The sequence below is a fragment of the Cotesia glomerata genome, linkage group LG7, assembly GCF_020080835.1.
Source record: "Cotesia glomerata isolate CgM1 linkage group LG7, MPM_Cglom_v2.3, whole genome shotgun sequence".
NCBI classification, from domain to species: domain Eukaryota; kingdom Metazoa; phylum Arthropoda; class Insecta; order Hymenoptera; family Braconidae; genus Cotesia; species Cotesia glomerata.
Window position 1 is genome coordinate 10,443,315 of NC_058164.1, and position 27,610 is coordinate 10,470,924.

A 27,610-nucleotide genomic window follows, 5' to 3' on the forward strand; every position below is an offset into this window, starting at 1 on the left:
TTCGGACTCACTTCGGAAAACCTATGGCAATGCCTGAGTTCGGCATTTCATGGGTTGCCAAACTGTTATGAAATAACGGTAACCAAAGGTTTACCGAAACTTGGCATACCACGATCGAGCTTCTTTAGGCAAAACAGTGAAAATGCCTAAGTTCGGTATGTCATGGATTGCCAAACTGTTATGAAATAACAGCAACCTGTATTCTGAAGCTTAGTCTATCAAAATGAAACTTGACTAGGTAAGTCTGTGGCAAGTCCTCACTTAGGTATAATATCGGAATTCCTAACTCGACCGTTGCAACGGTAACCGAATGTTTGCCGAAGTGTCGGGCTTATAAGTATCTTGAGGCAAGAGGTCGCTCATCATCGGCGTAGCGTCGCGGTATGGTATAGGGCTCTCGTGCGTCGGGTACAGTGTTCGAGTCTCGCGTTCGACATGTAAAATTTTTAATAATTAATAATTATTAATTATAATTATTCTTAAGGCGAGTGTGAGGTAAATTTAAGTGTTGTATGTGACTAATGTATCTAACTCCATCATCTCCTCCCCCCTTGACCCATAAAATCGACCAATCAAAAAAAACTTTTTCATAGTAAGAAAAACCCTAAAAAGCGAAAAAAATGACCGAAAATATAAAAAAAATAATACTAAATAAAAAAAAAAAAATTTTTTTTTGTTTACTTAATATTTAAAAAATTTTGTCCTAAAGTCGATATTTATATTTAAAATTTAAAAAGTAAATTAAAAAAAATAAGCATTCATTATTATTAATTTTTGCTTTATAATAAAAATAGCTAAAAACAAAAAAAGGATTCAATTTGGATTCTTCCGTGCGAATTTAGTTTCTGAATTGCTGCCTAGTTAGGTAGCCAAATTCGGACCGAATGAGGCTTGGATAGTCACCAGCAAGTGTGGTTTCCAAACCACCGCCTAAGTCGGAAGCCAAGTTAGGCCCAAACTCGCGACTGCGTTACTTCCGGGACGTGGGCCAACTTTGGCTTCCTGGTTCGGCGCGAACTTGGAATTCAGCATGCCTAATTCGAAACGAACCACCGCCGAACTTAAATTTCTGGTCGGGTAATTGTAACACCGTTAATGAATTTTTAGACTCGATGAGGTATGAAAATTTTGGTGCACTAATAAAAAAATCTGGAAAACGGTTGACTTTTTGCAGGCCATCTCTGGAACTTTCTGCTATATACGAGTTCAAATCGCTTGAAAAATCATCTATTCTGAAGGTTTGAGCTCTTCAAGCTCATAAACGCATCTCCCATACAAAGTTTGGAAATCGGCCCTAGACTGGGCCATTGCTGGGCCAAGAATGTCGATTAATGGCACAGTAATGGCAATTTTCAATGGCCAATAAACGGCTTACAGTTGGCATGATAACCACGGCCCATTAATGGCATTAAACTATTGGGCCATTTATGGCGACCAGCAATGGGCCAGACATAATTTGAATTATCGGCCTATTGATGGCAACCAGCAATGGGGCAGACATCATTTGAACTATCGGCCCATTAACGGCAAACAGTAATGCGCCAAATATTTTTTCTACTATCGGTCTACTAATTTCAAGCTGTTCTGCGCCAATTATGATTTTAATCGTTTGTCCTTCAATCGCTGATTAATAACAGTTATTATTATAATTAATCACTTACACTTTATATTTCACTTTGAAATTATTATTATTATTGCTTCATTATTTTTATAAGGATTATTATGTATTAATAATTTTAATATTAATTTTATATTGATTATAATTAATAATTATAATTATATTAATATAATTATATTGATATAATTATATTAATATAATTATATTAATATTAATTATTTTAATAATAATGTTATTGTAATATTAAATAGATTATAAAGATAAGGATCTTTGTTTTCGACCCTGTTCTCGATCTCCTTGCCCTGACAACCACCGGCCAACTTTTCCGGCAAAATTTTTGCAATCTTCACAGTCACCAAGTTTCTCTTTTACTACATCTGCAATAAAAAAATGAATAAATAATTAGATACATTAAAATACACAATTATATAAAAATCATTTTCATACCTTCCATACACTTAAATGTTTCTGTTGCGCTAAAATTAAGTTTTCCCACGCCTTTTATTCTTTTCCCAGTACCAGAGTAATTTTTTTCAACATTTTTGATCATCAGTGTAGATGCCATTTTACAAATACATCCTTTCGCTGTTTTTTCGCCAAAAATTTTGATCCGGAAAAATGCAAGCTGGAAATAATTATAATAGTTAATAATAATTTTCTCCCAATATTTAAATCATTTTCACTAGAACAAAAGCTTGAATCAATTTTATAAACCTTTTGTCTTTGTACATTTTTTAAATGATTGTATGTTTTATTTTGTAAAATATTTGCAATTGTTAGGTACCTGTTATTTTTAATATCACTATCAGTATTAAAATTATTTTTTTTAATTTACTTACTTTTTTTACTTTATTAGTTCATTCAATAAACCAAATTTTACTTTCACACTTAATAATAATGGATATAATAAAGATAATAATTATTATAATAAAAATTATTTATTACATTTATTATAATAGTAAATATTTAAACAAACGAATTTAAATACGTACGAACCGGTCAGGCACGATGTCACAAATAAACTGAAATAAGAAATACACACACACACACACACACACACACACACACACACACACACACACACACACACACACACACACACACACACACACACACACACTTACACATATATGATACGCGTGGCGCTGCTTTATTGTTTTCTGTAGCTAGACATAGTACCCGACTATCGGTCTAATACAGCGACTCACACACATACGTTGACTAAGAAAAACTTGGTGCACGCGGATTTGGTCTTTAACAAAGCTTGTGTCGTTTTTGGTAACTCAGGATGTCCTTCTTCTCTTAGTAGTAATAAAAGTTCAGCAATTACATTTAATTGAAGACTATTTAAATTTTTTAAGGCCCAGCTGTCGAAGTTTTTCTTGAAAACTTTTATTTGAACCAGTTTTATCTTCAATGTCATCACTTTCATTATTTTTGTCGCTTAATTTATTACTTGTATCATTCTCATCATCATCAATATCATTGTCACAGCTAATATCAGAATGAATGCAAATGTCATCACTATTTACACTGTTATCATTTACACTATTATTGACACTTAGGTTACTTGAGTTATGTAAAGAAATATTTGCATCGCATTGTTCATCGTTATTTACATTTTTTTTTAATTCTCTAAATTTTTTTAATCGCTGATATGCTTGTGACATTGTGAAAACAAAATTAATTGGTCAATATAACCTACAACATAAGACATGTAAATGAAATAAATGTGCTCTGAGAACTGAGAAACAGATTTTTGGCGCATGCGCAAGGACGTATGGATTTGATTATCGGCCGATGAACGGCTGTTGATCACATGCTATTTTTATTTACGATTGAATGGCTAATGACAGTTTGCCAGATATGGGCCATTAAAAATTGCTAACGCTTGGCCGACCGTTCGTCGCCTAACATCGGCCGATGTATGGCTTTGTCGCCATCAACGGTAACTTTGTATGGGTTAAGAATTTTTTTATTCGAATCACGAAGATAAACTTTATCAAAATTACTTACTTGATTTGTTCTTCAATTTTTTTTCTGTGTATCGTCGGATTTTAGTGGTTACAAGCTCAGAGAGAAAACATGAGTTCTAATGCCAGTTCATAACCAAAATTGAATGGAAAAAACCATCTACACGAAAAACGAGTGATAAAAATTTTGTATTAATAGATCATGCTATATTCGGCTTAGTGATGTAGAAAGTGCCACAGAATTTTACAAGTGAATTTATGAAATGATTGCGCACGAAATGGCGCTCTTATCTATACTCATATTATAAAGAGGAAACATTTGATTGTTTGTTTGTTTGTTTTCATTGAATATGCTTCGAAACTACTGAATCGATTTAAAAAATTTTTTCACCGTTGGGAAGCTAGACTATTCTCGGGTGACATAGGTTATATTAGATTATAATTAATTTTGAAATTTTTGTTAAATACCCGTGCAAAGCCGAGGCGGACTTTTAGTACCTTATATTTGCACTTTTTTTCGTCTGATCATTCAACTTGCGTCCCAAAAAAATAATTGAATTTGTTCTGACTAATAAGCTAAGTATTTAATTGTTTTCGTTAAATGCCGGAAATCCGAAATAATTCTAACATAAGTACCATATCTTCCGTTTGTGTCCAAATTATGTTTCCGTTAGCTGTTAGACGGGTCAGGTCAGTATACTTTTAAGATAGGCTACGCATTCTTAGACAAGGAGAGTATCTAATTTAGCTTTTACATAGTTTTGTTCTAAGTGTACCAGTGAAGTCATCAGTAAAGCATTTTCGAACGCTTATCTACTAAATCAGAAACTCTAAAGACTATCCTCACTATATTGTAAGATGTTTCTAGTTGATTGTCTTTTACCGAATCATTTTTTCAGTTTTTTTTTTTTGAAAAATATATATTAAATTTGTACAGTAATAAAATTAAATTATATCTACTAATACGTATGTGTCATTGAGGTTTTTGAATTGCGAAAACTGATAACTAATATTACTATCTGTCGTAAGATTGGTACACTGATAGAAGAATTTATTTGTATCAAAAAATATTTGTTAATAGTTAACAAATCATTTATTAGAGACCATTTTTTAGTATTAAACAAATATTTCTTAGTATTTAAAATGATTTGTTTGTATTTAATAAATCTGATATTTATTTATTAAATATTAATAAATCTTTATAAATACTAAGGAATATTTATTAAGGACTAAAAAGTGGCCTCTTATAAATGATTTTTTAAATATTAACAAATATTTTTTTTTTTTTTGGAATCTTACGCGTCAGCCTTCTGGCCTAGACCCGTGGGATTTTTACGTCCCTTCTTACTATTTATTGTGCTTGATGTGTCTAAATACACATCTTTACCTCCTATCCGTGGCTGTGGCCGACTTACAGCCTGTACCCGCATTTGCCTGTGCCCCGCCCCTTAGCACAGTGACCAAGGAAACCACAGAAACCTAGCCAGGGTACAGTCGGCAAAGGAGCAAGCCTTGGGAATCGCAGAAAAATTGCGACTGCCAGGGCTTGAACCCACGCCTGAGCGACTGTTGTACGGGCAGTTTAAGACTTAAACCGCTCGGCCACGCAGTCGCCGATAACAAATATTTTTAACTATACACAAATCCTTCTATCAGTGTATAAATATTGATTTTTTATGTGTAGTTAATTTTTTGTAACAATAATTATAGAATATTATTGACTAAAACTGAGTTTCGTAACTGGAATTCTGGTAACGCTTATTATTGATTCCATTTTCAACTTCCTGTAATGAAATTTAATAATTTTCAAAAATTGAAAAGTTATTGACGGCGCCTCAAATTTCAAAAACCGAGTACTTATCTCGATCTCTTTCATAACTTTTGAATAGCTTGACTGATCAAAACAGGGTTCTCGGCATCAAAAAGAAGTCAGTTTTCCGTAGGTTTCATAATAATATGAATCAATGTGACTCTGTACTATATCTACATTTTAAAATCTAATCTACAGTTAATTTTACTCTCTTAATCTGAAACAGTGATTTTTCACTGTTTCACAGTTATAGGGGAGCCTGGGGCACGACGGCCCCCTTAAGCCAATTTTTTTTTGTGGCTTTTAACCATCAAATTTATTTATTTTCCATCTATTTCGAACGAATCAGTTGAAATTTCGCAAAAAATCGGAAAAAAAATTTTTTTTTACTAAAGCTATTACCTTCAAAATCTAGAGATTCTCCTCCCAGAAAACGGCGTCGAGGGAAAACCACGATTCTTACGAGTCTTGAGTATCGCCGAGAACTCACAGAAAAAAAAAATCAACATGAAGCAAAAAAAAAAAAATTAGGAAAACGGTTGACTCTAAAGGCCATCCCTGCAACTTCCCGCTAATTCCATTAATACCTGGCCGCTTTTTTTGAACTCTTCGAGCTCAAAAATACAATCTGTGTATTCTTTTGAGCTCTCCAAGCTCAAAAATACACCTTTTTTATGCTTTTGAGCTCTTTGAGCTCAAAAGTCTGATAAAGGATTCATAGAACACTATTTTTTGAATTTTCAAACCGCAATAACTTTCGAATGAATAAACCGATTTGTACGTGGTTGGCGGCATTCTACGCAGTTTTTAAGCCTCATTAAGAATTTCTAAGTTTCAATTAGTCAAACTAGAAATTTCGGAGTAATTCCGAAAAAAAACTTTTTTGGGTTTTCTTTCCTGCACGATATCTCTCGAACGAATCAACCGATTTTGATTGGATTAGCGGAAATCGACGTGGTTTTTTTATGTTAAGAGCTGATTAGTTTTTGAAGTTGATTGATAAAGCCGTTTAAAAGTTATTCCAAAAAAACCACTTTTGAAAAAATTTTTTTTTACAGTTTTTTTTTAGATTTTTCGAAATCCATCGGTCCGAATCAGTCCAAATTATGTTCAAAATATAAGTTTGGCCCAGCCCTTTTGAATTCCACCAACCGCGATGAAATCGGTTTAACCTTTCAAAAGTTATAAGAGGTTTACATACTTACACACACAGTAAAAAATTTTGTGTCATTGCGTCAAAAAATTTGCGTTAAAAATTTTTGTGTTAAATACTTAACACTTTTGTATGTAAATTTAATATTTATTGTGTTAAATTAACACAAAAAAGTGTTAAATTGACACAAAAAAGTGTTAAATATTTAACACCAAAATTTTTTGACGCATTGACGCAAAATTTTTACTGCACACACACACACACACACACACACACACACACACACACACATACACACACACACACACACACACACACACAAACACTCACACACACACACACATACATACATACATACATACATACATACATACAGACATAGTGACACCCTCGCGGGAATAGTCAGGGAAGCTTTCTAGGACCTCAAAACGTCGAGATCTGATGAAAACTCGATTTTCGAAAAACGGGGTAAAACCAATAACTTCCCGATTTTTGAAAATTTTCAATTTTATTAGTGGGAAGTTAAAAAGACCTCAATTAAACAAAAAAAAAAAAATAAAACAAAATCAAAAAATTTGAAAAAAAAAAAAACATTTAAAATATAAAAATGATGATTGCCATTGTCTTTATTGCTATGGACTTTCCTCAGAGTCCTCATCAGAGTCATGGATTCAATGTAAAAATTGTAATAAATGGTCTTATGATTTTTGCGCAGGTATTGGCGAAGATTATTCTGACGAATATGTCTGTGATCATTACGAATAATCGTATATTCATTAAAATATCTCGATGTGATTTCCTAATCATCGAACATTTATATTTCATGTTTTATTCAAAGTTTAATTTTTGTTAATGTCTTAAAAAATTATTATAAAGGGCATAGCCGGATTAATATGGGAATTCTGCCCCCATGGCTTTTTTGACTCATACTTAGGGGGTCGATTTGGTATCGAATGAAAATAATTCACACCAATTTTTAGCTCTTTAACTCAAACGGTATTCGAGAATTTCAAAAAAAACCTGTTTTTTCAAAATTATTTTTATTTTTATAGTAAAATTCGGAATTGATTAATGATGATTTTTTTCCTAATTCTTACGAGTCCAAAACATGAAAAAATCATATGATCATGATTCTCAAATAGAAAACCGATTTTTAACAGAGAAAAGAAAATTATTTTTTTTTTTTCAGCCTTTTGAAATATGTCACTCACCAAAATTCGTCAGAAAATGTCTTTTATACTCCTCTATACTCAGGAATTTTTTGAATTTTTAGAAATGGTGGAACAATTCAAAAAAAATTAAAAAACTCATTTTTTTCAAAATCTTACGTTTTAACAAACTTACATTTTTTTTAGTACACATAAATACGTAGAAAATTTTATTTTTACCAAAAAATATCTTTTCAAAAGATAAACAGAAAGATTCAGTAGGTTAAAGTGATTAGAAGGGTTATTATTGATTCAAAAGACACTTAAAGTTAATACTTATATATTTTTTCATACTATTGGGAAATATTTTGAATTTTGATACAGAAAAATAAAAATTTTAATCAAAATAACAATTAGGCCGGTCTTCATCGCTGTCTTCATTCACGACAACACTGATTTATTCAACAATAAACAGACGACTAAGTATCTCAGCTGGTTTTACGATTTTCGCTAAGTATCGGGCGTGAGATAAATAGTATATAATAGCAGCAATGTGTGAGCAACATCCAACAGTACGTCTACCATTTGCACAATCACAACAATATCGAGTTATTCCAGAGATATCGTTCTTATCTGATTGATATTCAACAAAACAATGATATGTCTTCGAATTAATATGTCGAGATCTGACTTTGAATTTTATAATATTAGGTGTAATTTTTAAATAATAAAGTATTATCGTTCCGTTTTCATCCATCATTTCAGCTAAATATGATACAGCTTGAGACATTTGATATGATCCCGTGAATAGAATTTTGAGTTCTTGTTCCGTTAATTCAGGAAAATCAGTTAACATATCTGAAGTTATTGTTGCAAAAGGAACTTTTCTTCTTGCCCAACGATTAGTCTCTACTTCTGAGGCTAAGGTATTATCTTTGATACTTTTTTGAGTTCATGGCGGCAATAATTTTTTCAGAAAGATCGAGATCAGAATCAAGTCTCTTACCAAATTCATTGTGCAGAAAACAAGCGATTCGACAAAAAACACCAGTTTTTGGAAGCAATTTATTGTCTAGTTTATGATCTAAAATCCTAAACTTCTGCTTAATATCTCCATGTACTGCTTCAACAACCCAACGGATTTTGGTAACAAAACGGGATTCATTTGATTCATCTGTGGTCAGTTGATTGCGTTTTCCTTTGAGAGCAGGCATTAGCACTTTAAACCCCAATTCTTCTAAATATACTATCACATCCCGGAAGCCACGATCAACTACAATAATGTCACCTTTTTCAGCAACTTGATCAGACCATTGGGATCACTTAAGATGATTCTCATAATCTCAGCATCGTTCATATTAGCTGTATATGGCCCGAGCATATCTATAACGAAACCATTTGTAGTACATATCGTGAATGGTTTGCACAGAGGAACTTTCTTTTGACCAGAATATGATTTCCTCTGGTATTCGTTAATTGCACTTTTTTGATGACGAATATATGTTCCATCGCAAATGAATATCAACTGGTCATCTTTCACTTGATACAGCACTTTAGCAGTATTAGAGGTATTGGCGAGTAATGTCTCCCTACTAATAGCATCGATTCCGAAATACTGAGGTAAAACATCTTTTCAAATGAAGATATTACTTCATCACAGTAGTCGGATACCATTTGTTCCCGAGCTAAACCAAAAATGGAAGATATCACTGCATTTGAATTTCCTGTTCGTAATTTGAATAAAAAATAACGAGAGCTTGAATGACATTACGATTCACTGATTTTCTCATCGACGTTAACATTTCACGAAGTTTTATCAATTTTTCCCAGGTAAGGCTCGTAAATACCCCCAACTGTGTTTCCGAAAACGAGTGATCTCCAATTTTATCAATTATAGACGAATCAGTGCCAATAGCCAGCTGCCCAAGTAATTTTTCCAAATCACGAACTTCAAATACACTGGTATTCGAATAAATCCGAAAATTGTTAATTTCTTCATCATAAAACCGCTTTTTTATAATGTGATCTTTACAACACCGATTTCCTTCAGGAATAAAGAGTCGTCTTGTCGAAAATACTTGTTTGCGTGCTTCAAATGGAACAATTGTGATATTTGCTGATAATCCACAAAGGCAACAGTATTTATGTGTCGATATGATTCGGGGAAAACCCAACTCCACAAATTCTAACTCTTCTTCCATTTTTCTTCAATAACATATGAAGGATCTTCAGATGATGATACGGATGAAACAGTAGTGGATGAAGACTGAGAAAAAATTGGCTGACTTTTGATACTAACTTGATCTGCAGATGAATCCTGAGTGTTCTTAAGTATAGGTGGTCTTGTTAAAATAACTCGACACTTACTACAAAAGGCATCATTAAGAAGAACTCTCTTTCCAATTTTTTCTGTCGCAATATTAGCTTCATCCATTGTCATAACAACTTTTTTATAACCAACTGCTTTACGCAAATATATGTTACAATTGATACATTTTTTATCAAAATCCATTCTAACATCAATATTAAAATTATATATCAGGAATTTGGACATATATAAACTGATTAAATATAAAACTTCACTTACTTGAGTCTTTGTAATCGACTGTGACACTATTTAACGACAAAAAATAGTATCTCATAAAGATGAGACAAGATAATATAACAAAAATGATACTCCAGTATAATTTTATGGTGGAACGAAAAAATATTGTCAATATAAGTACTGAATTAATTAATGCGTTAACTGCTATTCAGACAATGACATCAACCATAGAAGCTTCTTTGTTTTTAGGTTATCTAGAAAGCGGAACCTTAGAAGAAATAATAAATGGATACAGAAAATCCCGATAGATGGCGTTATAATGTGCCAACTTGGCCAAAATTTTGAAAAACATAGTTTTAACGTTATCGTTGTCTAGTATAAAGATTGAGAAGTAATGTAATTGTGAATTTTAAACAAAAATAAAATTTTCTACGTATTTATGTGTACTAAAAAAAATGTAAGTTTGTTAAAACGCAAGATTTTGAAAAAAAAATGAGTTTTTAATTTTTTTGAAATTTTTCCACCATTTCTAAAAATTCAAAAAAATGCCTGGGTATAGAGGAGTATAAAAGACATTTTCTGACGAATTTTGGTGAGTGACATATTTCAAAAAGGCTGAAAAAAAAAAAAAAATAATTTTCTTTTCTCTGTTAAAAATCGGTTTTCTATTTGAGAATCATGATCATATGATTTTTTCATGTTTTGGACTCGTAAGAATTAGGAAAAAAATCATCATTAATCAATTCCGAATTTTACTATAAAAATAAAAATAATTTTGAAAAAACAGGTTTTTTTGAAATTCTCGAATACCGTTTGAGTTAAAGAGCTAAAAATTGGTGTGAATTATTTTCATTCGATACCAAATCGACCCCCTAAGTATGAGTCAAAAAAGCCATGGGGGCAGAATTTCCATATTAATCCGGCTATGCCCTTTCATTTTAAAGCTGTTAATTAGTTTTAAATAGATAATAGTTAAAAATATAATTAATTTCTTTTATTGCACTCAGAGGTTTTAAACCCACGTACAAGAAAAAATATAGATGTTATTTAGCAATGAATTGGTTACATTAGTTTACATTGATTGAAATCACAGGTTGAGCTTTTAAAATATGTAATATCTTGAACCAGACCTTTTTTTTTTTATATTTTTATCAAGTCAAAATTAGAAATATGAATTGCGTAAAGTAAGATATCCTTTTGGAGGAATTCAAATAAATTTTTGAGATTAGCTTTCTGTCTGGTGCAGAGGATACCGTGATCAATAATTAATAATATAATTATTACTATTTTAATTTCAAAAATTTGTGTTTTCAACTTTTTATAAGCTATATAATTCAACTTTTCATTAAATTTTTCAGTTTAATTAAATTCATTCTGATTCATTGACCTGAAAAAGCCTAAAATAATGAATTCTTTAAATTTGTCATTTTTTTTCGAGTAATCCATTATGCCCCACGTATCACAGACTGGCCCGAAATATCATAAAAACATCATAAAGGTCATAACTTGACGGAAAATGGAAAAAAAAATTTTTACCTAATTTATGAGAGGGGCCGTTCTGTCAGGGACTGTCGTATACCATTCTCCCCTGTATGACTCAATTTTTTGTAAAATTTTTCAGTTCAATTAAATTTTTTCTGAATCATTTTACCACAAATTTATCGCAATTTAAAAAAAACAAAAATTTTTTTTCGTTACAATTTTTTTGTTCGAGTGGTCCATTATGCCCCACATATCACATATTGGCCCAAAATATCATAAAAACATTACAGAGGTCGTAACTTGAGGGAAATTAAAAAAAAAATTTTTATCTAATTTTCGAGGGGGGCCGTTGTGCCCCAGGAGGGCCTTCGTGCTCCAGGTTCCCCTAAGTATACCAAGTGGTATACTTATAACTGTGAAATAGTGTATATACACTAATTTCCAGTGATTATCACTGTTTCAGATTTAGAGAGTTGGGAACGAGATCGATTGTCGCTTATTTCAATAAAATAAATTAATTTATTCAAGAGATACTGTTATAAACAATTTTCGAAAAGTATTTTTTTTTTAAATGACTTTCAAACTATTCTACCAATTAATTCAAAAATGAAATCAATTCTCAACCTCATAGCGGGAAAATAAAAAAGTAGGTTTTCTTTGCATCACTTTACTGAATTTAGACACTCCCTGATTTAGACCGATAAAGTAGTTCTAGCTTTTCTTTTAGCATAATCATTATACTCTTTAAGCAGATGTTTAACTGGCCGAGTATGGTTAGTACCAAAGATCGGGGCTGGTTTTGTACTATTTAAACGCGCGTGGGCTAGCTTAGTGAACAATAACTTCGTCATAACAACCTTGTCATTTCTGAAGACAATGTTGCGGTGACAGACTTATTTGCTATATAATCTGATATTTTTAATGAAAGACTTGTATAATTTTTACTCAAAACTGTTATCTGATACCAAGAAATGAAAAAAAATCTTAAAAATACTGCCCTTACATTAAATGAAGTTTATAATTGTATCACTTTTGAGTAATCTAGATCATATCAGTTATTTTTTCCACTTTATGTTATATCTAAAAATGACTACAGGAAGGAGAAAACCGCTTCCGGTAGATTCAGCAAGTATACAAATATAGAATTGGTTTTATTGTTTGTTTTTTTTTTTTTTGTATTCTCTCTTAGGTTATTTTATAGTTTTATTGAATAAAACTATATATATATATATATATATATATATATATATATATATATATATATATATATATAAATTGAAAACGAGTTGCAGAGTTTGCCCATTTATTTTTCTCTCTCACTCGCTCGGATTTTTTGATATATTGCTCAAAACAATTTTTGTGTATCAGTGTTACCAGTTGGCGTTTTAGCCCACGGGAAAGTAAACGCCCACAGAGCTGCCACAAAAGATATCCGCTAGTAACGAAACTGTGGCAACTCAAAATCAATCTGATGCCACATCCTAGTAAATTATACCTTTGCTGAATGAATTTTCCAATTCGTTTCTTCTTTTTCTTTTCCTCTTTCGCCGTTTCTTTCACAAAAATATAATATATATTCTCTTTGACGTCTGTCTCTATATTTCTAGTTATCCACAAAAACGCAGATTGAAAGTTTGCTACCGTTTCAAAAATTAGTAATCTCACTTGTTTCGATCAATATCTATCTCTAAGTTCGCCCTGAACGTTTATTTTATACTCATGCACTCACAATACATTATTTGTACCTCGTTTTTCCATTTTGACGTTTTTTTTTTTTTTTTTTTATCTTAAACCTTGAATGAAATAGGCAAGATGACCGCTCTTAAAACCAGAGCATATTTTAGATAACGCCACGTAATACGTATACCTGAGTATTGCATCGAAGATAAAGAAGAAAGAAGGCGTTTACTGCTATTAGACTCTACCGGCGTAGTATTTACTTCAGAGATTGCCGGATTTACAATTAGATAGTTAAAACTATAACTGCACTTGAGTTAAGAAACTGCAAGATAAAGATTTAAATTCCAGGAATTTGATAACCGTACCACTTTGTTAGACCTGTCATGTTAAGTGAAAATATAGAAATAAGAATTGTAATGTTCCAAGTAAAAATCAAAGTTGTATATTTCTTTTTGATACATATATTTATAATTTAGGTTTTATGCATAAAAAATATTTTTTGAATGTTATGTATTTTTGTAGTATTGAATTTTATTGTATTTGATTTTTATTGCATTTGACAGAATTCAAGTCAACTTATCCGAGTTATCGAGCTAAAATGAATAATTCACAAAATTCAAAATAATACGCTTAATAACGATCATTCAATTTTTTTCAATTTATGTTCTCAAGAAAATTCAGTTCCTGGTTTGAATAATTTGTCGATTACAAGTTTAATCTTTCCTCACCTCAAAAAAATTAAATTAGAAATTTCGGAAAACATAGTTCAACGTAGAATAAGTTAACTTAATTTGTTAGTCTATAGAAATAAATCAATGAACATAATTAATCGATGAAAAAATATACACTGAAAAATAGATATTTATTTCATAAGGCCGTGAAGTGGCGGTTTTCTGACAGCGACGATGTTTCGATATGAGCTTAAGGTTTGTGGCGGGAAGATTCGAAACGGGCGCAATTTTAACGTCCGAGGCGTAGCCGAGAACGGAAATTTACACTTGTTTTTGAACATTTGTGTCACAAACATTAAAGCGAATATAAAAAAAAAGTCGTTGTCAAAATCGCCACTAAACGGCCGAATAACATACAATATTTTTTGTAATTATCGTTCCATAAGTTTAACTTTTGAGGGATAGGAGGCAAATAATGACATATTTAAATTTTATGAAATTTCACAAGGGTAGAAAAATTAATTTCATATTAATTATCTTTCAATTAATCTTAAAATCTTGCTCACTACAAGAAAATGTAAATAACTTTTTATTAGTATTTATTTATGGCGTTGTTATTATTTTATTAACATTAGGTCCACTTCGTAATAAACTGCCAGCAGAGAAATAATTAGCGCCACTCAATAGTAACTAAGACTAAAAATTATCGGTCGGTACGCAAGAATGTGATTTTTTTTTTACCATCCCTCTCAATTTCATCTGAGTGTACACGAAAAGTTCGTAAAAAAAGGAGGGAGTAAAACTTCACGGCCTAGGCCGTGAAAAAAAGACGTGATAATAGAGTCTCTAGTAAAGAGTCCCTTTACGGACGCCACCCAGCGCTCAAAAGTTGAACTTTTGGAGTGAGTATAACAAAAAGTTATTTTCCACCAAGAAAATTTTTCCCTCCAATAAAGAAACTAGTATATACTTGTGTGGAGAATACCAAAATTTTTTTCCTACACTAAAAAGTATAGTGATTTTTAAAAAACTCGGTTTCTTCTTCAGCAAAATACCAAAATAAAAACATGGCTGACTTAACCTCATTTGACACAGATGCAAATGATGTGTTTATAATACGGTGAACCCTTTTTTTATATTCTATTTCTATGGGTTTCTAGTGTATAGGCTTTTTATGCCCCTTTACACCCCAAGCCTTTCTGAACATTAATGATTTTGCTTGGTTACTGCTCTTTATTTTTGCGGCTGTGGCCCGACTTGTGCTTTCTGTACCGTATTCACCCTGAACCTCACCTTCTCAGGCTGTTGGAACAGAATCATGGGGAAACCACAGAGAAAACCCACGATAGTACAGGCGGAGCTGGGCTAAGTCTACAGTGATTGATAAGAAACTCCTTTATCGACCACTGGAGCATTAGACTCTTCTTCTAGTGTGCAGAGATCCCTCGTGTTAGCCAACGCTGACTAGAGTGGTCACCCAATTAAGTTGTAGCTTAACTGGGTGATCGCTCAAGTCAGACGTGTGCCGCCCGGCTATCTCTGCCACTTTCAGAGGCTGGCAACGTAACGCACATACTTTTAATTATAATCAATGAAAAATATTGGTGTGTGCCGGGATCGAACCCGGGTCCCACTCTTTCGAAAAGCGGGCACCGAGCCGACTAGGCTATTGCCTGCCTTCCCTTTTTTTATAATTAATAGATTGATAATTATTAATTTATCAATTATATTTAAATTTAAAAAAATTAAAGTAATTTTAATGAAATTTAAGAAAATTAAATTAATTATAATTCATCAAAAAAAAATAATAAAGTAATTATTTATTAAATTATTGAAAAATTGAATTTGTAATTATCTTCAACAGCTTGATTTCTATTTTTATTTTATTGAATCAAATTTGTATAATGAATAACTCTTTAAAACATGAATTAAAAAAAATAATTACCTTCAAAGATTTCTTGTAGATGGTAAATCCCATTCGAGCAACTTTTTTTGTACCCAAGGATCCATCCAAATTATAACATCAATTGTAATACAGCTAGGTAATTGTTCAATAAATAACAAATTAGTACAACTTTTTAATGATGTAAACAAACACACCAGGACTGTGAAATTGGAGGAAACTCAGAGAATTGGTAGCGCCACCGCTGTGATTGCTATGGTAACGCAGCATAAAGTTTTAGCTCTAGAAACAACTCAGGTGTTCTCAGGCGAAAAATACCAGTTTTTTTTTTTTTTTTTTATATTAAGAAACGTATATTGGATATAAAAAAACTTGGATAAAAATATTTTGTATTCTGGGTAGAAAAAAAAATTTTTTTCAGTATAGGATCGAACCTAAGACTTTGCCAACATTGAGTTGAGTCGCGAGCCACTACGCCAAGCACAGCTACTATATCTACTATAGCAATACAGGATTACTCTGATCGTGATATTTTTTTTTTCCGTGGAATAAGTAGTTCACTCAAGAGTAAAAAATTCATTAACTTAAAAAAATGTTTTTTCTATCAATAGTCAAATTTCATTTCGTTCTTCTTTTGTGAATTCGAAAATTTTCTTTAACCAAAAAATTTATATTGGATCAATAATTTTTAATTTCAGTAAATAGATATGTGACATTAAGAATAACATTTTTAAATTGATATTTGATATGACTCGAGAAAAACTATTAATTCCGTCAATTAAATAGAAGCGTTTCTAATATAGTATGTATACGCTGATAAAAAATTTAACGATTCAAGAAAAAAGATCTGTAACCAAGAGTATCATTTTGAAGGAAATCATTTTCTTGAGTCAAGAGAAAAAATTCTTAAGTCAAGAAATTATTCTCAATTCACGAATTTTTCCTCTTGACTCAAGAAAATTATTTTTTTCAAAACGGTATTCTTGATTCAAGATTTTTTCTTTTGAATCAAGTTAAATTTTTTTTCAGTGTATGTAAAAAGAGTTATTATAATATGATCCTCTTTTGGTCTTTCAAATAATACAATGTGTTTCAAACAGTAGCGACATATAAATATATTTATAAAGGTATTTTAGATATCTATACAAAGAAACATCTTAAAAGATGAATAAGCTACTGTTGTAAATGTATTGAACGTCGAGTAATTTTAGCTCTATTTTCATTGATCCACAAAACAGATTTGTTGAGGTCCGACTCTTGTCGGGCTATTGTGAAGCCGAGTGGACACGATCGGTTCGGTCAACAATACTAAAAGATTGAGTATTCTAATAACGAAAAGAGCAGTCCAATAATACACAAACGCTCGAAGAAATTCAAGACTGTTTGCAAATCCGAGAATAATAAAAAAAAAAAGAAGAGAATTAGTTTATCGTTGTCGTCGTCGGTGGTTTAAAGTAACGTATAAGGTATACTAAAGATGAATTGTCGTACAAGGGAAGGATCGAGATATATCCCAGCTGGAGTGGTGCGATCAGTCCAAGCAGATAAGTCTAATTTAGTTTTGGAGGCTACGGCATTCAGGTTAAGAAATCCGCACTAATTTTCCATTGGCTCCTCTCGCTTCTTCTATTTATCTTTCTTTTTCTTCATCACGCGTGCATTTGAGAGGTGCGAACGCTCTCTGTGTAAATACATATGCTTGAGAAAAATTTATTTATACTTATATGAGTATTATCGTTAAGAAAAGAATCATCTATTGAGATTATCACCCGCTACTGTTTACCAGATTGCCTGGTTTACATTATGACCCATAATAAACCTAATGCTACAATGTTCACACCAGGTGGTTATGTTTCTCTCTTTTATTAAGACCTTTTTCTAAATGTACTTCATTGTACTCTTTTACACTGGCCGGTGGGTATTTTATGTGGCGAGTGCTTGACAAGTTTGGGAACGTTCACAGCGGGCTATCGAAAATGATGAGAGACTAACCGCGCACGAGGATCCGGAATCGAAAATTTTTTTAATCCGTAATCCGATTTTTAGAGATAGGATACATTGTATGAAAATAAACATTTTCGGCACGAGTAAATTTACACATTTTATCTTCTTATAATTATCTACAGAAAAGATTTATATTTCATTTTTGAAACAGCTCGTAAAAAAATTTTCTAGTTTATGGCTTGATAAATGGTAACATATGATCATGTATATTTTATTTGATAAATTCATCACTGCTAATAATTAGACATAGCATATATAAGGTTATGTCTTCGTATGATTTATTCCAATATTCAAGTCAGTTTTCTTTTTTTTCTTCTAACTTCCCGCTAAGAAAATTAAAAACTTTCAAAAATCGGGAATTTATTGTTTTTACCCCGTTTTTCGAAAATCGAGTTTTGGTCACATCTCGACGTTTTGAGATGTGTGTGTGTGTGTGTGTGTGTGTGTGTGTGTGTGTGTGTGTGTGTGTGTGTGTGTGTGTGTGTGTGTGTGTGTGTGTGTGTGTGTGTGTGTGTGTGTGTGTGTGTGTGTGTGTGTGTGTGTGTGTGTGTGTGTGTGTAAATCTTTAATAACTTTTGAACGGCTTGGCTAGTTTCATCGTGGTTGACACCATTCGAAAGGGTTTGACCAAACTTAGATTGTGAATACCATTTGAGTCGATTCGGACCGGCAGTTTTTAAGAAATCTCAAAAAAACTACGAAAAAAAATTTTTTAAATGTGGTTTTTTTGGAATAACTTTTAAAAGGTTCTACCGATCGATGTCAAAAACTAATCAACTCTTAACATCAAAAACCAAGCCACCAAGTCGGTCAAAATTGGTTGATTTGTTCGTGAGTTATCGTTGACGAAAGAAAATCGAAAAAAGTGTTTTTTCGGAATAACTTCAAAATTCCAAATTCGATCAATTTAAACTTATAGATTTTTCATGAGGCTTAAAAAACTGCGTTGAATGCTACCAACTGCGTGAAAACTGGTTCATTCATTCAAAAGTTATTGCGGTTTGAAAATTCAAAAAATAGTGTTTTATTAAACTTATACCAGATTTTTGAGCTCGAAGAGCTCAAAAACGTAATAAGTGCTATTTTGAGCGTTCAAGTATGGAATTAGCGGAAAGTTGCAGGGATAGCATTTAGGGCCAACCGTTTTCCTAATTTTTTTTTTAATTTCGATGAATGCTGAAAAAAGTCAGAAACTGGGCCACGGTCAACAACTGGGTTTTTTTTACCTTAGTTTGTTTGAAGTTTTTACAACAATTTTTAGGCTTTAAAACATTACTGAAATCAGACACTATCAATAAAAACAATTTTTTGATTTAATGAAATATCAACTTCATCCAAGCCGATTTCAGTCTTCTCTACGTAATGATTTTCTTTCTTCAAATCAATTTTCTTTTATATGCCGTACTTCAATTAATCGCAGTAATCAACTTTTTAATTGTAGTTTGATATGTATATTTCATGATATTGAATAACTGTCAAAACTTCTTATTCATTATAATGTTATTTAAATTTTGATATTTGTGTGATGTACTCTTTAAGTATTGTTCCTTTATAAATTTTTCTTGTCTATGTATAATTTATAGTGTATACTTTCCATCTTTTGAACTACATAGTTTCACTTTATTTTGATTTTATTTTTCAGTAAACTATACTCGAGCTAAATTAACTGTGTATACACTGCAGCTAACTTCTACTGTTTTCGAGTCTCCGTCAATTGGTGGTAATAGAAAGCTGCAGAGTAGCGCTGATGTTAACATGTTATATAGATACATGTATCTGAATTAACGATGTATGAATATACATATATATTACACTTCCATCAGTATTATGTAATTTCAACTGTCAATGAAAGTTAAAGAGTGTACTAGAGAGGGATCCCCTACGGAAAAATTATATATCCTAGAATATATACTGGGAATATATCTTAGAATATACTCTAGAATATATGCTGGGATATACGAAAATTCGCAAAAAAATATATGCTACGATATATGTGCTAGTATATATTCCAGTATATATCCCGGATATATCCATGGATAATATATACTTGCGCTCGTATGTGTCCCGTTGTACGTAAAATTTTTTTGAGATCTACAGTCTGGTTCATAATCAATGGACGTAACACATGCATATATATCTTAGAATATATTCTAGGATATATTCTTAGATATATTCTAGGATATATACTAGAATATATCCTAGAATATATTCTAGGATATATCGGAGGATATATTCTAGAATATATCCTAAGATATATTTTTCGGCGAATTTTCTTATACTCAGCATATATCCCTGAATATATACTAGGATATATTCCCAGCATATATTCTAGGATACATAATTTTTCCGTGGGGGATGTGTGATGAGAAGTCAGGTGGTTTACATGGTAGAGCACTCGACATCCAATCGTAGAGATGCAGGTTCGAGTCTTGGCTTGGTTCTGATCCTTAAAACGTGTCAGTTACATTTCAGATACATTTCAAACTAAATCCATTATATCTATATTGATGTACTAAAATTTAACAACCTTAAAAAGCAAGCATAAATTTCAGTTTAAACAATCAACAATTTCTCGAGACGCCCTTGAAGAAACAAATGTGTTGTTACTATTATTAGTAATTGTAATATTACTAATCTATATCATTAAGAGAATAAGGAAAATTTTATCTCCGCCCAATTTATATGATTAAATAAATTTTTTAAATTAAATTTAGTATCATTGGAAAGGTCTTTACCTGAATTTGTGCCTTTTCAATGTTTTATATGCTTTTCAGCAATAGTTTATTTATTTATTTATTGCCTTACAATAGACCCAACAGTCAAGGCCAATGACAGGGGTCACTTAATACAATTATATACATTTAATGGCGTAGAGCATACAAATTAAAGGAGATAATATATAATAATTGATTAAGCATTAATTATACATAAACCGAAAGTAAACATCATTATTTAAACTACAGTAGTTTCAAACTATCGCTCATTACGCAATGATACCAGTATGGATGCGAGGGAATTCACAGTTAGAGGTTGATTATACCCTAATGTCCCACAGACAATCAGAATTTCTCAATAAAAGGTTGCAAACAGGTGTGTCTAAGCAGGGGTAAGACTTGCGCCCAGAACGATTTGACTACAGGTACATGAAAATTTTGGGAGGATCTGGTATTTTTAGGGGGGAGGAAGAAGAGAAGTAAGGCCAAAAATCTAGCACAGTCGGTAAAATTTCTACATATGGGTCATTCCATGTCAAATCGACCAATAGTTGGAATCGACCCCTTTCGATTTGGATGAATTTTGGTCAGAAGTTTTCTTTTATCATAAAACGAAGTTCTGCCAAAGGAAAAAAAATAAAAAAAATTTTTTCGAAAGATATGCAAATTCAAAATTTCGCGATTTTTCCAATTTTTCAATTTTGTTTTTGCAATATCTCGAATGCTATTATAGATACAGGAATGGTCTTTCGTTTGTTTAGAAGGGGACACTTAGAGATATTGAAAAAAAAATATTTTGAAAAATGCCAAATTTGTCAAATTTTGAATTTTTGAAAATCATCAAAAATGAAGACCGCCATTAAAATTTTGGCTCAATTTTTTTTGTATAATACCTTGTAATTATCTTAAAAGATCCTGAAATTTTTGGATAGGGTTTTTTATTTCAAAAATATGAATTTTTAAATTAAAAAAAAATTTTTGAATTTCAAAAAAAAATTTTTTTTGTTTTTTGCAACTTCTATATAAATTAAAGTTATGCAGATACATAATATTGAAATTTTGAGTATTTAGAAATCAAATGCACGACGTGAAAATATTAAATAATAAATTAATTTCAACTTTTATTTATTTTTTAGACATAATCTTGCATCCTTAAAATAAGTCATCTTTAACGCATGATAGAATTTGTTAATTGTCCTTTTTTTACTTCATTTAAAGTTGTTGACGCCACTTGTCGTCTTATTAACATGGGAATAATTTGTAATTTGAGATTGAGAACTATGAATGTGCAGAAATTAGTAAGTAAATACGTATTCGAAAGAACGAAAAAAAATTGATATTCTCATGAAATTATTTCTAATTTTTATAGAAAATTTATATCTGTTTGAGTTATAAGCCTGACTTTTAGATTATGTCTAAAAAATGAATAAAAGTTGAAATTAATTTATTATTTAATATTTTCACGTCGTGCATTTGATTTCTAAATACTCAAAATTATAATATTAGGTATCTGCATGACTTTAACTTATATAGAAGTTGCAAAAAACAAAAAAAAATTTTTTTTTGAAATTCAAAAATTTTTTTTTTATATTAAAAAATTCATATTTAAAAAAAAAAAACCCCTATCCAAAAATTTCAGGATCTTTTAAGATCATTACAAGGTATCATACAAAAAAATTGAGCCAAAATTTTAATGGCATCTTCATTTTTGACGATTTTCAAAATTTAAAATTTGACAAATTTGGCATTTTTCAAAATTTTTTTCCAAAATATTTTTTTTTCAATAGCCCCAAATGTCCCCTTTTAAACAAACGGAAGACCATTCCTGTATCTATAATAGCATTCGAGATATTGCAAAAACAAAATTGAAAAACTGGAAAAATCGCGAAATTTTGAATTTACATATCTTTCGAAAAAATTTTTACCTTCCCACAAGGTGTGTGTGTGTGTGTGTGTGTGTGTGTGTGTGTTTTTTTTGTAGGGGGGGGGGAATCCTTTTTACGGATTCTAGGCATAGCTGTTTGGCCTGGATATGTGGCGACTCGACGCAGCGTCATACTAACTCGACACTAACGCCCCTACCGACTAAACCCTAAACCCCTTTTCCTTCTTTCCTCTAATCCCTCATGGAAACCGCCGTCAGGCATTACTTCGTGAAGGGAGGATCTAGCTACTGCTCTTCCTTCTGGTGGCTAAGGTGTTAACTATCTTCCTTCTATCTTCTGCTATTTGCTCTTTTTCTTTCGGTGGAACGCAAGTCTTTAAGGACTTCTGTTGCAAACGTGTTGGTAGCGTTCCAGGCAGCTTCTGATGACAACATTGCTTCTACTAGTGAATCTGGTTGCATTCTCTGGTTCAGGATCCTCTCCAGTTCTTCACGCTGTGGATCGAAACGAGGACATACAAAGAAGACGTGCTCCGCGTCTTCAGCAGCTCCTGGGCAGGACGGGCACTCCGAAGAGTCATCGTGCTTAAAGCGGTGTAGATACTCTCGAAAACACCCATGTCCCGACAACATCTGCGTAAGATAGTAATTGACCTCACCGTGATTCCGGTTAAGCCAAATGTCGACCTGAGGTATGAGACGGTGCGTCCACCTACCCTTCTCTGCAGCATCCCATTGTAGTTGCCATCGGCCTATGCTCTTCTGCCGTTCTTCAATTCTAAGTTCTTCCGGGCTCAGTGCAGTTGACCTTTTTCGTTGGTAAAGGGCCCGTCTTTCCTCTGCTAGAACTCTAAGAGGTAGGGTTCCAGCAATGACGCACACTGCTTCTTCTGATATAGTGCGGAAGGCACTAGCTACTCGTAGGGCACTCAGTCGGTATATTGGTCCAGCTTTTCTCCATGATTCTTGGGTTTCCAGTGCATCAGCCCAAATGGATATTCCGTAAGTGAGCACTGATGTGACTACTGATGACAATAGTAGCATCCTGCTCTGCATTGGGCCTCCGATGTTAGGCATCAGCCGTGCGAGACTAGCCCTCACTACTGACGCTTTGGCACTGACATGTTCCACCTGCTGTTTGAAGTTGAGTCGTGCATCCAGCATCACTCCCAGATAACGGATAAATGGTTGTGATGTGATTTCTCGGTCACCGACATTAATCTTAATTGTTTCAACTTCTTTTCGGCTGGTAATAAGCACTGCTTCGGTCTTCTGCTTGGCCAGTTGTAGGTTCACTGTATCCATCCACTGGTTGATCTTCTCAAAAGTGATGTCAAACAGATGTTGAATCTCGTCGAGGTGTTTGGCGACGATCACTGCGGCAACATCATCCGCATACGCTACCAGTTTGACACATCTTGGAAGCTTCAGTCTCAGGAGCCCGTCATACATGATATTCCACAGAAGTGGACCAAGAACAGAGCCCTGTGGCACAACACCGGTTATATCATACTCTTTTGGACCATTCTTTGTATCGTATTTCAGCACTCTATCTGTAAAATAGCTAATCACTAGTCTGCGAAGATATGTTGGCACGTTCTTCTCGTCGAGAGTTTGCATGATGCAGTCCCAATTAGCGGAATTGAAAGCATTTTTGATGTCCAAGGCAGCCACCAGGCAGTACTTCTTCGTTCCACCCTTCCATCTAGTTCCTGCGATTGCCTCTTTGGCCGTATTAACAACCAGGTTGATCGCGTCCAGGGTTGATCGTCCTTTCCGGAATCCATACTGGTTGTCTGCCAAGAGTGGGTCGACTACTGCATCTATTCGCTGATGGATGATACGCTCAAATATCTTACCCGCCGTATCTAGCATGCAGAGTGGTCGGTAAGATGACGGTTCTTCTGGCGGTTTCTTTCCTTTAGGTAAAAGTACTAACCGTTGCTGTTTCCACTTACGAGGAAAAGTCCCCTCTTTGAGGCATGCGTTGTAAGCGTCTAGAAATAATGTTGGTGCTGCCTTTATGATGGTTTTCAAGGCTATATTAGGGATTCCGTCCAATCCCGGCGCTTTATTATTTCCTACCCGATTACAGGCCTCCAACAATTCTTCTTCAGTGACAGGTGGAATGTCGTCCAGTTCATCTTGCGTTGACTGATAATTGAGACTGTGTTGCTGTGGAAACAGCGCAGTGACGATTTTCTGAAGGAGTTGGGGACACGTAGGTGACGGCATTTGTTGTTTCTTCAGGTGCGTCATGACCACCTTATACGGCCGACCCCACACGTCTTTGTCGACCTCGTATATGAGCTCTTTCCAGCATCTTCTTTTGCTCTCTTTTATGGCCTTATTAAGTTCACGACGAGCTTTTTTGTACTCTGCGATCAGCACTGCAGAGTAAGGTCGTTGATAGCCACGCTGTGATATTCTTCTCTTTCGATGACACTCTTTACGGAGGTTGCTGATATGATCATTCCACCAGTGTACCGCAGGTCTTGAATTCATAACACGTTTGCGAGGCATACTGGCATCACAAGCTTGTGTTACTCGCATCATCAGAGCCTTAGTATGTTCTTCTGCACATCCAGTCTCTATCGGATCACTATCGAGGGCTGTTAGCAATACTTCTGGGTCAAGAGATTTCACCTTCCAACCGACGGTGTTAAATTGCTTGATAGGCCCCCGGAGGTTCTGGTCGTTTGACGTTTCCCAGAGTATCGCATGATGGTCACTGGCAGTGTAGATGTCCAGTACCTTCCAGTTAGTGTTACCTTTAGCAAGGCTGGTACTGACAAAAGTGACGTCTACAATCGAGCTTGCGTCACCTTTAATGTAGGTCGGCGTGTCACCACTGTTGAGCAAGACTACATCTAGTGTAGAAAGAGCTTCTAGCAGCTCTCTTCCTCGTGCATTAGTCTGCTTACTGCCCCAGTCCACTGCCCAGGCGTTAAAGTCCCCGGCTATCGCCACTGGATGATGTTGCTTCGCGTCCTCAGTCAGTCGATCCAAGAAGTCAGTAAACTCAGCAATTGAGAGGCTAGGTGGTGCGTAGCAGCTGTAAAAACGGATGCCATCTACTGATGCTGCTACAAAGCCAGCGCTGCCATTGGTAGCTACACTCTGGAAAGGGAGCTTACCACAAGCCCAGATCACAGCTTTCGTGGTGACATCCGTCTCCCAAGGTTGTCCAGCTAAATGTTTATATGGCTCCGATAAAAGCACAACGTCGAGCTTTAATTCCCGTACTGTCTGCATAAGCAGGTCATGCGCAGCTTCGCAGTGATTGATGTTAAGCTGCAGTATCCTCATGTTCGTTTATTTGTCAGCTTCTGGAGTGCTTCTTGGAAGACTGCACATTTGATGCAAAGCCCAGATCGGTCGACTTCGCTTTTACATTGGGCAGTAGTGTGCCCAAAGTGCCAGCACTTATAGCATCGTAATGGTGTCTTAATTGCTCTGACACGGCAATTTACCCAGCCAATCCTTATTTTGCCTGTCTTTCCAAGTATCTTCTGCACTATTGCTGCTGGCAATCGTACCGAAGCAGTTTGAGTACCTCTGTAGGCCGGACGAATTTTAATGACATCTTCAGGTATTTTGTAGTCATTTCCAGCTGCCTCTTGTAAGGCCTTCCGGACATCGTCTTTAGTTGTTTCGTCGTCAATGTCCCGGATTTCAAGCTGTTCCTCTGGGCCTTTACAGATGACTTGCGCTTCTTCTTTAAGGATGCTCTTGATGGTCTTCAGCAAAGCTTGTCCTTTGTCTGCGGTCTTTCTGGAAAGCGTAATGAGCATATTCCCATCATTCGTCTTTTGAACCTTGTCAACGACGTCACGGGTCTGATCTGGTGGGACATCTTTTTTAATCCGACGCAGTATCTCGGCATATTTTGCCTTCTCAACGGGTCGAATAATTAAGGCATCTGGTTTGGTGAATTTTCGCGGTTTTCCCGCTTAGGCTCCGGCCGAGATTTGTTCACCGGCTGTTTTGGTAACCGCTCTCTCGCTTGCTCCTTCTTCTCCTTCTTGGATTGGACCTTCTGCCATTCAGTCACCTCTTTTTTTTCGGCGTTCTGCACTGCCGTGTTTTTCGGAGGGCTTGGTTTCAGGTCCTTTTTCTTCACAACTTGGCAGATCGTTGGGTCGGGAGAAGATCGATCTTTTCTCTTAGTTGACTTGCTGCTAGTTCTGATTCTGTCTTCCGCGACTGATTCACCGTCACCTTCGGCTCCAGTGTCCATTGCTTCTTCATTCACGATAGTTGCTTGAATGCTTCTCTCCGGTGTAGTGCGAGAAGTGCGTCGTACTGTTAAACACCATTCTTCATCAAGTTTCTTGAATCTCTGGAGGGCATTGGCTACGCTGGTCGTCTTGGTCTTAATCTCCTTGTGGATATTGACCTTAGATTGGATGAAGTCATTTAGCTCACTGGTCAGCTTTTCAAGGCGTTCAAACGCTTGCGACCGCTTCATTTCAGCGCTTGCTTCAATCGCTGCTTGTTGGGCATGAGGCCCGTTTTCACTATTGTTGTTTTCCTGAATGTGTGTGTGTGTGTGTATGTGTGTGTGTGTGTGTATGTGTGTGTGTGTGTGTGTGTGTGTGTGTGTGTGTGTGTGTGTGTGTGTGTGTGTGTGTGTGTGTGTGTGTGTGTGTGTGTGTGTGTGTGTGTGTGTGTGTGTGTGTGTGTGTGTGTGTGTGTGTGTAAGATAAGTATGTAAACCACTTATAACTTTTGAACGGTTGAACCGATTTCATCGCGGTTGGTGCCATTGTCAACTTAATTGTCGAGCTTTTCTCCAAAATTAACAACATTCTTATCTACATCATCTATTTTATTCAGCTTTTCACTAATTTCTTTTAATATCGGTGAGACATCAACAACACAAGCTGGGCAATAATCATGAACCTTAGTTGCCGCACGTGACTTAGTTGATAAACCACATCGCACCTTTACTCATGTGTCATGAAAGTAATGTTTACAAACAGCATTTGTTTGTACAGCTGACGTAGGCTCACGAATGCCCT

General features: G+C 34.1%; 1 long non-coding RNA gene across 1 annotated transcript; it reads left to right on the forward strand.

Moving 5' to 3' along the window:
* Positions 1 to 5,073: 5,073 nt before the first annotated feature.
* LOC123268952 lies at positions 5,074 to 26,890 on the forward strand. The gene is made up of 3 exons (XR_006510334.1): positions 5,074 to 5,200; positions 21,147 to 21,152; positions 26,880 to 26,890. It is a non-coding gene; the product is annotated as an uncharacterized LOC123268952 (long non-coding RNA).
* Positions 26,891 to 27,610: the final 720 nt, after the last annotated feature.